Source organism: Alnus glutinosa, chromosome 14 (genome assembly GCF_958979055.1).
Source record: "Alnus glutinosa chromosome 14, dhAlnGlut1.1, whole genome shotgun sequence".
In the NCBI taxonomy this organism is placed as follows: Eukaryota; Viridiplantae; Streptophyta; class Magnoliopsida; order Fagales; family Betulaceae; genus Alnus; species Alnus glutinosa.
The window spans coordinates 21,491,504-21,502,564 of record NC_084899.1 but is presented as its reverse complement, the minus strand read 5'-3'; the positions used below and the strand labels follow the sequence as shown (position 1 = coordinate 21,502,564).

Below are 11,061 nucleotides of genomic sequence, written 5' to 3'. Positions count from 1 at the left end.
TTGTAAAGGTAATATCATATGATAGAATACATTTTTGTAGTTGACATGATAAGTACTATATAAATTATCATTTTAGTTTGTGAAAAACTTTTAATAAAAATGGTAATAATCCCAATTTATAAAAGTTAAAAGAGGAATCCACGAGATAATGCAATTAATTACAAATCAATAAATTAAACGTAATGAAATTATAACTAACATTAAGTAATTTTCAAAAAATTATAATGCTCCAATTTTCACAAATTTTCATTGGATACAAAATCTATATTTTGATAAAAACACAAGATGTGCTATCCCAAATAGAGCTATAATAAAGCTCTATAATTCCCAAGATTGGCCTTTCGGGGAACAAAAAAATTGCATTAAATTTTATTGTTAAATAAGTTCGACCTCTCGTGATTTAATAACTTTATTTTTTATTCCATGTGCTCTATTTGGGATAGCACATCTTGTGTTTTTATCAAAATATAGATTGGCCTTTTGGGGAACAAAAAAATTGCATTAAATTTTATTGTCAAATAAGTTCGACCTCTTGTGGTTTAATAACTTTGTTTTTTATTCCATGTGATTCATTTCGTATCGTAGATGGTACCTCGTTTATAGCTAAAAACGGAGATGGTACTTCCGTCCAAAAAATTGACGGAAGTCTACATCAACGCTTCTAAGAAGTTGGCATGTGCCCTATGCCTAATTAAAAATAAAAATAAAAAACTGAAAAATAAAAATAATAAAAACTTAAAAAAAATTGAAAAAAAAAAGAGGAGTGGCTGAGTCACCCACATGGCCGATTTGGGGGTGGTCGAACTAGCCCCATGACCCTTGCTAGTGGTTGGGCCACCCCAAAAAGAGAAAATGGAGGTGGCTGAAACCACCCTCACAAGTCCAAAAATTTTTTAAAAAAAAAAAAAAAAGTTAAAAGTTTAGGGTTTGGCTCTTTAGGGTGGCTGGGCTTTTGGGGGTGGTTTCGGCCATCCCCATTTTGCATTTTAGGAGTGGTTCAGCTACTCTAATTTTTTTTTTTTAAAAAAAATTAATTAAGTATAGGACACGTGTCAGCATTTTAGAGGTATTGACGTGAATTTTTCGTCAATTTTTAGAAGAAGTTTAGACGGAGGTATCATATCCTTCTTTAACTATAAATAATACCTCATTTATGATACAAAATAAACCACAAGAGAAAAAAAAAAAGTTATTAAACCACGGTGCGAACAAAAACGTATTCTACCTTAAATTTTAAAACCTATTCTCTTAAATTCATATTACTATGAGGAGTTATTGTTACACTCACACTTCACAACTCCAGCACTCACACCAGACACAAGGAACATGTGTCCAGTGTGAGTGCTGGAGTTGTGAAGTGTGAATGTATCTAGGTCCCACTTCCTTGTGTCGGGTGTAAGTGCTGAAATTGTGGAGTGTGAGTGTAACAATCATTTTCCTATTACTATTACATTAATCATATAAGCTCCATGTACCTCTGGAATTCCCAATAAAGCAAGTAGAGCTCAAAGCCTCACTCTCTTCAACAATGGCGGAAATCACCGAATCACCTCCAGAACCTCCAGGAGAGACGCACCAGACACCCGAAACCACTCGCAAAGGTCAAGAACTCGAATCGGACTTCGACCCCAAAATCATGGGAAAATCCAAACCGGGACTCGAGCACCTCAGTCGCACCGTCTCAGTCCTCTTCTCCTTCCTCCTAGGTCCACTCCCCCTTCTCTATCATGTTCATATATATGATATTTCGTATGAATTTGTATTTGCTTCCAATTTATGAATGGATTTTCGCTTTTGTGTCACCAATCAAGGAGGCTGCTAAGGATAGAAGGGGAAAAGATTCAAACCTAGAAGAACGTTAGGAAAGAAGCGTTGGGAAAGAAGTTCTGGAAGTTGTGAAGCCACGTGTTTCTGGAGTAAAAGGCTGAGAGTTGGTGCGAGCCAGTTGGAAGGATAAGGGGAGTACGTGTCAAGTATAAGCAGTTGAGTTGGTTTTGCTTAATAAGAGTTAGACAGTTGGACTTTCAGTTGTAATAACAGTAGTCTGTTGGGCTTATTGTAGTATAAAAGGCCCGTTTCAATTGTAATAATGCATTGGAGAAGAATTTGATAGTTTGTAGCTAATCATAGAAGGAGGCCCGATCTACCTCGAAACAGATCAGCTTTGTATCTTTCATTCCATATTCAATACAATTCCATATTATCCACAAAATTCATTCTATCTTTCATTACAAAATTACTACAATATCCTTGAGTGGTACAGGTGTGTAACAAATTTGGTATCAGAGCATTCTTTCTTGGAGAAGCAAGTATGGCAGATGGTACTCGAATGAATCAAATGGCCGAAACATTGGCCGCATTGAAGAAAACAGTAGACAGAAATGAAGAAATCAGGAAACAGTGTGATGCTGAGAATAATAAGAAGTTTGAAACTATCACGGCTGACTTCAAGAACATTCAGTGCAACTTTCAAAATGAGTTCAAGATTATCCAAAATCAGTTGAAACAGTTGATCCCAGCTGTGCCGTTGACTGCTGGCAAGGAGAAGGAAAATCCAGTTCTCATTGAGGCAGCACCTGCGAAAGATAAAGTAGCAGTTCAAAATATTAACCCAGTTGTTTCACAGGAAAATATGGGTTACCAATTGCAAGATTGCAGGGATGCAAGAAGATTGCATTTTTCGGATTACCAGGAGGGAGGAACCAGTTGTCAAGAAAATCAGAATCTTGATTTTTCTTTTAAGAAATGTCCTGAAGTTTCACAGCAAACCTTCGGCAATGTGGCTTGGCAGCAGAGAGGAGATTCCAGAAGACAGTTTGCGGGTGAATTCCGGTCAAGGCTGCACAATTTTGATAATGTACATGCAAGAATGGAGCAAAATGCGGAAGATTCCAGTGATATAATTCCCAGGTCAGTCCGTATTGATTTTCCTCGATTTGATGGGAATGACCCAACTGATTGGTTATATAGGGTTGAGCAATATGTTGAGTTTTATAATACTTCTTATAGACAACTTTTCCGTTTGATTGCTATTCATATGGAAGGGAGGGCATTGATTTGGTATCAAGACATTTGTGATTCCTTTCAATTTCATTCTTGGGAGGGTTTCACTAGGGCTGTATTAACTCGTTTTGGTCCTTCTTCATATGACGATCCCATGGAGACTTTGATGAGACTTCGACAGTATTCTACTGTGGAAGACTATAAAGGGAAGTTTGAATCTATTAGTAATCGATTGAAGGGCATTTCTGATTTTAATAGATTGAGCTGTTTTCTTAGTGGGCTCAAAGATGAAATTCGGATTCCTGTGAAGATGTTCAATCCGAGTACCTTGTTAGAAGCATTCAGTTTGGCAAAAATGCAAGAAGAGAATGTTTTGACCAATCGGAGGAATTTTAGGAATGCTAATCCTAATTACAGTGGATCAAATTCTCAGAGAAGTAATAGTAGTAATGTGGTTCAGAATAATTTTTCTTCTGGACAGAATAGTGGGAGTATTCCAAAGGCTGTGGTGCCTATTCAGAAAATTTCCCCATTACAAATGGAGGAAAGAAGGAAGAAAGGCTTGTGCTACAATTGTGATTCTAAGTGGAATCCGGGACACCGTTGTGTGGCTCCTAAATTGTTTTTGCTTGAATATGTAGAGGTTGGGGAAAATGAATTTTGTGCTGACAACCCTGCATCAGTACCGGTGGATCCGATGTCGGATTTAATTGAATTTTCTGATGGTGATATTGTTCCAGAAATTTCTTTACACGCTGTTACAGGATCTATTCATCCAAAAACTATGCGAGTAAGTGGGTATATTGGTAATCTAAAGGTGGTGATTCTCATTGATAGTGGGAGTACTCATAATTTCATGGATGCTGCGTTGATTCATAAATTGCAGTTGCTGGTCAATAAAGCAAGTGTAGTCCGGGTTCAAGTTGCTAATGGTGAGGTGATTGTTAGTGAGGGGAAATGTGATGGAGTTAAAGTGACTGTGCAGGAACAGAGTTTCACTTTTGACTCCTATGTTATTGTATTGGCTGGCTGTGATATAGTCCTTGGTATACAATGGTTGGTGACTTTAGGTCCTATTTTGTGGAATTTTAAGGATCTTACTATGGAGTTTACACTGGGACAGCAGCATTGTTTGTTACAAGGATTGGCAGCAGCTCGGTTGTGGGAAGAATCAGACCTGAGTATTTCACAAACTGTGAGTAATAAAGGGCTATTGCTGCAATTATTGGAGAATGTAGAGACTTCCGTAATTCCTATGGAAGATACAGATTTTACAGAATTACTTAAACTGTTTGAAGATGTGTTTGCTGAGCCTCAGGGACTGCCACCCAGTCGGTCTCATGACCATGCTATCATTCTTAAAAATGATGCTAAACCGGTGTGTGTTCGTCCATACCGTTATCCTTATTTTCAAAAGGAGGAGATAGAAAAAATTGTCCGGGAGTTATTAGATTCAGGGGTCATTGTCCCGAGTCAAAGCCCTTTTTCTTCTCCCGTTTTGCTGGTCCGGAAGGCGGATGGGTCCTGGCGGATGTGTATGGATTACAGGGCTTTAAATAATGAGACAGTGAAGGATAAATTCCCGATTCCAGTAATCGATGAACTGTTGGACGAACTACATGGCTCTAGAATTTTTTCTAAACTGGATTTACGTTCAGGGTATCATCAAATCAGAGTTCGACCGGAGGATGTGCCCAAAACAGCTTTTAGAACTCATGAGGGTCACTATGAGTTCTTAGTCATGCCATTTGGGCTGACTAATGCCCCGTCAACATTCCAAAGTTTGATGAACGATATTTTTCGCCCTTATTTGCGGAAATTTATCTTGGTATTTTTTGACGATATACTGGTGTATAGCAAGAATAAACAGGAGCATCTGTGGCACTTGGAGCTTACTTTGGATATTCTACGGAAGCATCAATTGTTTGCTAAGAGAAGTAAATGTCGGTTTGGTTGTCCTGAAATTGATTATTTAGGACATATCATTTCTGCTGAAGGGGTGAAAGCCGACTGTGCTAAACTTCGGGCTATGGTTGAGTGGCCTATTCCTAAAACTCTGAAAGCTCTACGGGGTTTTTTGGGTTTAACCGGTTACTATCGCAAGTTTATCAGAGGATATGGAGCTATTGCTGCGGTTTTAACGAATTTACTTAAGAAGAATGCCTTTAAGTGGACAGAGGAGCATACAAGGGCTTTTGAGGAGCTGAAACAAGCAGTCACTCATCCCCCTGTACTGGCCTTACCGGATTTTAATTTGCCCTTTGACATAGAATGTGATGCTTCGGGTAAAGGCATTGGTGCAGTCCTTATGCAATGTCAAAGACCAATTGCTTTTTTCAGCCAAGGATTGAAGGGTCGATTTCTGTCTATGTCGACTTATGAGAAAGAATTGGTGGCACTAGTGTCAGTTGTGAAAAAATGGCGGCCTTATCTTTTGGGTCATCCATTTAAGATAAAGACGGATCATCAAAGTCTTAAGTTCATTCTAGAACAGAAAATTGGTACTCCTATGCAGCAGAGATGGGTATCTAAACTTCTGGGCTATGATTTTATTGTGGAGTATAAGAAGGGTCAGGACAACAAAGTGGCTGATGCACTTTCTCGCAGAGATGAGGATGAATTTTTGGAGGTATCTCTCTCTGTCATTTCTTATCCTACTCTAGATTGGCTGTCAGATTTGAAGAATAGCTATAACCTAGACTCCCAGTTATTGACATTGCTTCAACAGGTTCAGAATGGTACTTCAACAGATAATAGATATTCTATTAAGAATGATTTACTGTTGTATAAACAGAGATTGTATATCAGTCAACCATTTAGAAAATCTATTATGCAGTATGTACATGCTAGTCCTATTGCTGGTCATGCTGGTTATGATAAGACAATTCATAGAGCTACAAGAGATTTCTTTTGGCCGGGTATGAAAGCTGATTTAAGGGCTTTTGTGAGGGAGTGTGATGTATGTCAGAGGGTAAAAGCAGAGAATGTTTCTCCTGCTGGGTTGTTACAGCCTTTACCAGTACCAGAGAGACCATGGTACAGTATTTCTATGGATTTTATTGAAGGTCTTCCTCTTTCAAAAGGGCATTCAATGATCTGGGTTATTGTTGATAGACTCACTAAATATGCTCATTTTTTGTCACTAGCTCATCCCTATACAGCTACATCCTTGGCTCAGCTATTTGTTCAGCAAGTTTTTAAGTTGCATGGACTCCCTAACACTATTATTTCTGATAGAGATACAGCTTTTACTAGTAAGTTTTGGACAGAGTTGTTCAGAATAAAAGGGGTTTTTTTAGCTTTCAGTACTGCTTACCATCCACAGTCAGATGGCCAGTCTGAAGCCGTGAATAAATGTGTGGAGAATTATCTACGGTGTATGGTGCATGATAAACCCAGTGAATGGACTCAGTGGTTACCCCTAGCTGAGTATTGCTATAATACTTCATTTCACCATTCAAGCAAAGTCACTCCTTTTCAAGCAATGTACGGTTACTTACCTCCTCGCCTGCTTTCTTATCTTCCGGGTACCACTAAGCTAGCTGTTCTGGAGGATCAGCTCAAAAACCGTGATGAGCTTCTGCGAATATTGAAACAAAATTTGCAGTTAAGCCAGAATCGTATGAAAAAATATGCTGACTTGAAGAGAACGGATAGGAATTTTGAAGTGGGTACTTGGGTTTACCTGCGGTTGCAGCCATATCGACAGATGTCGGTTGCTTTTCGCCGTTCTTTGAAGATCTCGCCACGGTTTTACGGGCCTTTTCAGATTTTGCAGAAAGTCGGGAAAGTCGCCTACCGTTTAGATCTTCCAACGGGTTCCTTGGTTCACCCGGTTTTTCATGTATCCCAGTTGAAGGAAAAGTTGGGTGTGTCAGCTGTTCCGATTCCTACCCTGCCTCCGGTTGATCGTTTTGGAGTGTTTCGGCCTGAGCCGGAAGAGGTTCTGGATCGGCGTTCTCGGAAGTACCATAATCGGGCAGTGGTTGACCTGTTGATCCGTTGGCACGGTCAGACAGCTACTGAAGCTACGTGGGAGCCCTTCCATCGTTTAAAGGCTGATTTTCCACACCTTGTGGGCAAGGTGTTTTGAATCGGGGGGAGTATTGTCACCAATCAAGGAGGCTGCTAAAGATAGAAGGGGAAAAGATTCAAACCTAGAAGAACGTTGGGAAAGAAGCGTTGGGAAAGAAGTTCTGGAAGTTGTGAAGCCACGTGTTTCTGGAGTAAAAGGCTGAGAGTTGGTGCGAGCCAGTTGGAAGGATAAGGGGAGTACGTGTCAAGTATAAGCAGTTGAGTTGGTTTTGCTTAATAAGAGTTAGACAGTTGGACTTTCAGTTGTAATAACAGTAGTCTGTTGGGCTTATTGTAGTATAAAAGGCCCGTTTCAATTGTAATAATGCATTGGAGAAGAATTTGATAGTTTGTAGCTAATCATAGAAGGAGGCCCGATCTACCTCGAAACAGATCAGCTTTGTATCTTTCATTCCATATTCAATACAATTCCATATTATCCACAAAATTCATTCTATCTTTCATTACAAAATTACTACAATATCCTTGAGTGGTACAGGTGTGTAACATTTTGACCGCATATTTGTGGTTTTGATTCATTGCAGGCTTTCCATTTATGTGGCAGTAAGTGGAAATCTATCGCGCTCCGCTCCCATTCCGCGAAATCGATGCTTTCTCGGCCCAAATCGAATCGAAGCCCTTGTTCCCATGCCATTTCCAAGCGATCTTTATAGGCTTTGATTCCAAACCCTCCATAACCCCAGACGCCCAAGAATCTTCCATTCTCTACCAAATTGCCAAATTGACATCCAAAATACCATAATGTGGGACTTGCACGAACCACACTGTTCTAGCTCTGATGTAGCTTCCTTTTGGTGGCTTCAAGTTTCAACTCTAATAGCTCCTCGTCCATTTCAGGTTTTTTCAAACAGCTCTTATCTGCAGCCTTTGGTATAACTGAATTTTCATTAGTGGACCTTGTTTGTTGCACTGCCGTCTTTCGGATATTCATCTGTTCCTTCTCATTTTGGCGTAGTGCTGTCGGCATTTTGATCTTGATCACACGTCGCGTTTTTTTCCCATCACTACCACTCATGCCACTGGAAGCCATCGATGCCAATTTCTTCAGGTATTCACCACCGTTGCCATTCAACTCTATCCTTTTTGTTGTTTGGTGTTGGCAACTTGACCCTCTTAACATGACAAGGTTTCTTTTAAGCACAATTCATGTTGGTAGAAGATGTTGGAACCGGTTCCAGCATCTTATCATCCCAATAAGAAAATGAAGACTTTGGCTTATGGTATAAAACCTGCCCATCTAGAACCGGTTCCAACATCTTCTACCGACATGAATTGTGCTGAAAAGAAACCTTGCCATGTTATGAGGGTCAAGTTGCCAACACCAAACAACAAAGGGATAGAGTTGAATGGCAACAATGGTAAATATCCGAAGACATTGGCACTGTTGGCTTCCGGTGGCATGAGTGGTAGTGATGAGAAAAAAGAGCGACGTGTGATCAAGATCAAGATGCCAACAGCATTACGCCAAAATAAGAAGGAACAGAAGAATATCCGAAAGATGGTTGTTTAACAAACAGGATCCACTAATGGCAATTCAGTTGTAGCAAAGGCTACAGATAAGAGCTGTTTGAAAAAACTTGAAATTTATGAGGAGCTATTAGAGTTGAAACTTGAAGCCACCAAAAGGAAGTTACATCAGAGGTACCAACAAGCTCAGAATTCCAAGAGGAAGATTCAGTTGCTAGATTTCCAAAACATCCCAAGAGGCAGTACAGGTGTTGAGAGAGTCTGACAGCCATGCATTTATTTTTGAATATCGAGAGTCTGATGTCTCGCTAGGAAAGAGTCCTCTGCCTCCTTTATACTTGCTCTTGCAAGGATATCACAGTCAATCATTCATGAGGAGCAGAAAATGGATACTCATGGGAGTACGTACAAACGATGGAAAGTGAGATCTAGAAATTAATTTTTTACCGTATGCCTTTGAATTGTGGGATAGGATCCAGTTTTTATAAGCTGAGAATAAAGTATTTTTTTACTGGGAGTTGGACTTATTGTTATTATTTTATTAATTATTAGCACTATTGCAGCTTGGAACGTCATTGTCCATGCCGTTCACATTGTCAGGTAATTTTCAGATTTTTTTTTTTTTTTTTTGGAATATCTTCAAACCTTATCTTAATATATAATTAGAGCATGATCACATGGTTGAAATTTTTTCTCATACGGATGGCTTTCTCCTGAGCAGGTTTGATTGGGTTGTAAGAGCTGAAGTTTAGAAGGAATCTGTTGTAGTTATGCTAGAAAGAATGGTTTCTTAGCTCTCTATTATATGTTGTAGTTAAACTAAGGTGAAGGTAACTGCACCATTTACAGCCTAATTAATATAGAGGTCATTTCTAGGAAGCTTATGATGGATTTCATTTTCTTAGATGCATATTGGAAGGTTTCGCCATTGACAATAAGGTTCCAAATGTACTCATTTTTCACTAGCTAAGAGTGTCACATGCTCTATCATTAACTGTTGTATTTTACATGTTACTTTCTGTGTAGCCTGATCCCTCCCCCCCTCTCTTCTCTTTCTTTTTTCCTGGTCTAGGATGATGGCACCAGAGTTAGGAGGGTCTTCAAAACTCTTCTGATCTATGTTGGAAATGTCGCCAAAAATCCTGATGAGGAAAAATTCAGGAACATCCGACTTAGTAACCCTTTGATTGATTTTATTTTTCTTTTTGTTTGGGAAGGGGTGGGGGGTTATTCAGGTATGATCATGTTGAATTGGCCTTAATCCCAACTACATGAGTATAGAAAGCTGATTGAAGTAAACAGATATCATTTGTAGTCTCCACCAAATAAAGTCCAGATTGCCTTTTTAATAGAAGCTTTTGGGATTGGTTATTGCCAAGTTATCCTCCAGGACCATTGGATTATTTTAGTGCATTATGGATTATTTTTGGTGCAGTTTGACATTATAAGTAATCAAATGTGACAGATTTCTTCACTAGGTCCAGTATTATGAAAAATGTGGCCTCATTCTGGTTGTTGGATTGACATATTTACTTTTCTTTTGACTATTGCTGTCAAGCAACGCATCGATTTCACAGGAGTTAGCTAGGAATTCACAGTAAAATAGCCCTCTTTGTAGCCTTCCATTGACTGGAATGGCCTTAACACGTTTATTACACACACTTCTCATGCAGGTGTAGCTGCTTGTCATGATTTCCTTCTACATTGATAGAATTAACTTGGATTAGTGTCATTATAAACAAGATATACCCGAAGAAAAAGAAAATGGTTTCCTAAACATGCTAACATCTGGTTTATAATTTCCTTTTTCTTGATCTCGGGATTACTTTTGTTCTAAAATGTCCACTTTTTATTTATTTAACAGGATAGAGTTGGGAATTTGAGTGGAGGTCTAGAATTTCTTGAGCTCTGTGGGTTTGAGAAAACAAAAGAAGCTACATCAGAGGTACCAACAAGCTCATAATTCAAAAAAGAAGATTTAGTTGCTAGATTTCCAAGACATCCCTAAGCTTGAGAATGTTATCAAGAGACCCAAGAGGCAGTATAGGTGTTGAGAGAGTCTGCCAGCCATGTAATTATTTTTCAATATCGGTTAATTAAGATTAATTGCTCAGTTGCTAGATTTTGAGACATTTTGTGTTATTTGATTCTTTTCCATCACCTAAATGGATCCTGCAATATGTAAGGAACCAGTACTATCTTTTGTACTTGTTATTTTTAGTTAAGTATCTACTTTTGATTTGTAAGCCTTGTTCTGGCCCTTGATTCTTTTTCATCGGTTAGTGAATTATATTTACACATACATGGATAATTACTGTGAGATAATTTTTATCTACATTTGATCAACATGCATGAGATAATTTTTATTTTTCGGTACTACTTTTATGGAATCGTATGCCTTTGGATTGTGGCATAAAATCCAATTGTTATAATTAAGCTGATAATAAAGTATCGGGGTAATTACCTTTTCCTCCCATGAATTATCGGCCTGTGTCA

At 38.7% G+C, this 11,061-nt stretch overlaps 1 long non-coding RNA gene across 1 annotated transcript; it reads left to right on the top strand.

Moving 5' to 3' along the window:
* The first annotated feature begins 1,490 nt into the window (after window positions 1–1,490).
* LOC133856799 (uncharacterized) lies at window positions 1,491–10,884 on the top strand. The gene is made up of 3 exons (XR_009898244.1): window positions 1,491–1,706; window positions 7,623–9,165; window positions 10,430–10,884. It is a non-coding gene; the product is annotated as an uncharacterized LOC133856799 (long non-coding RNA).
* Window positions 10,885–11,061: the final 177 nt, after the last annotated feature.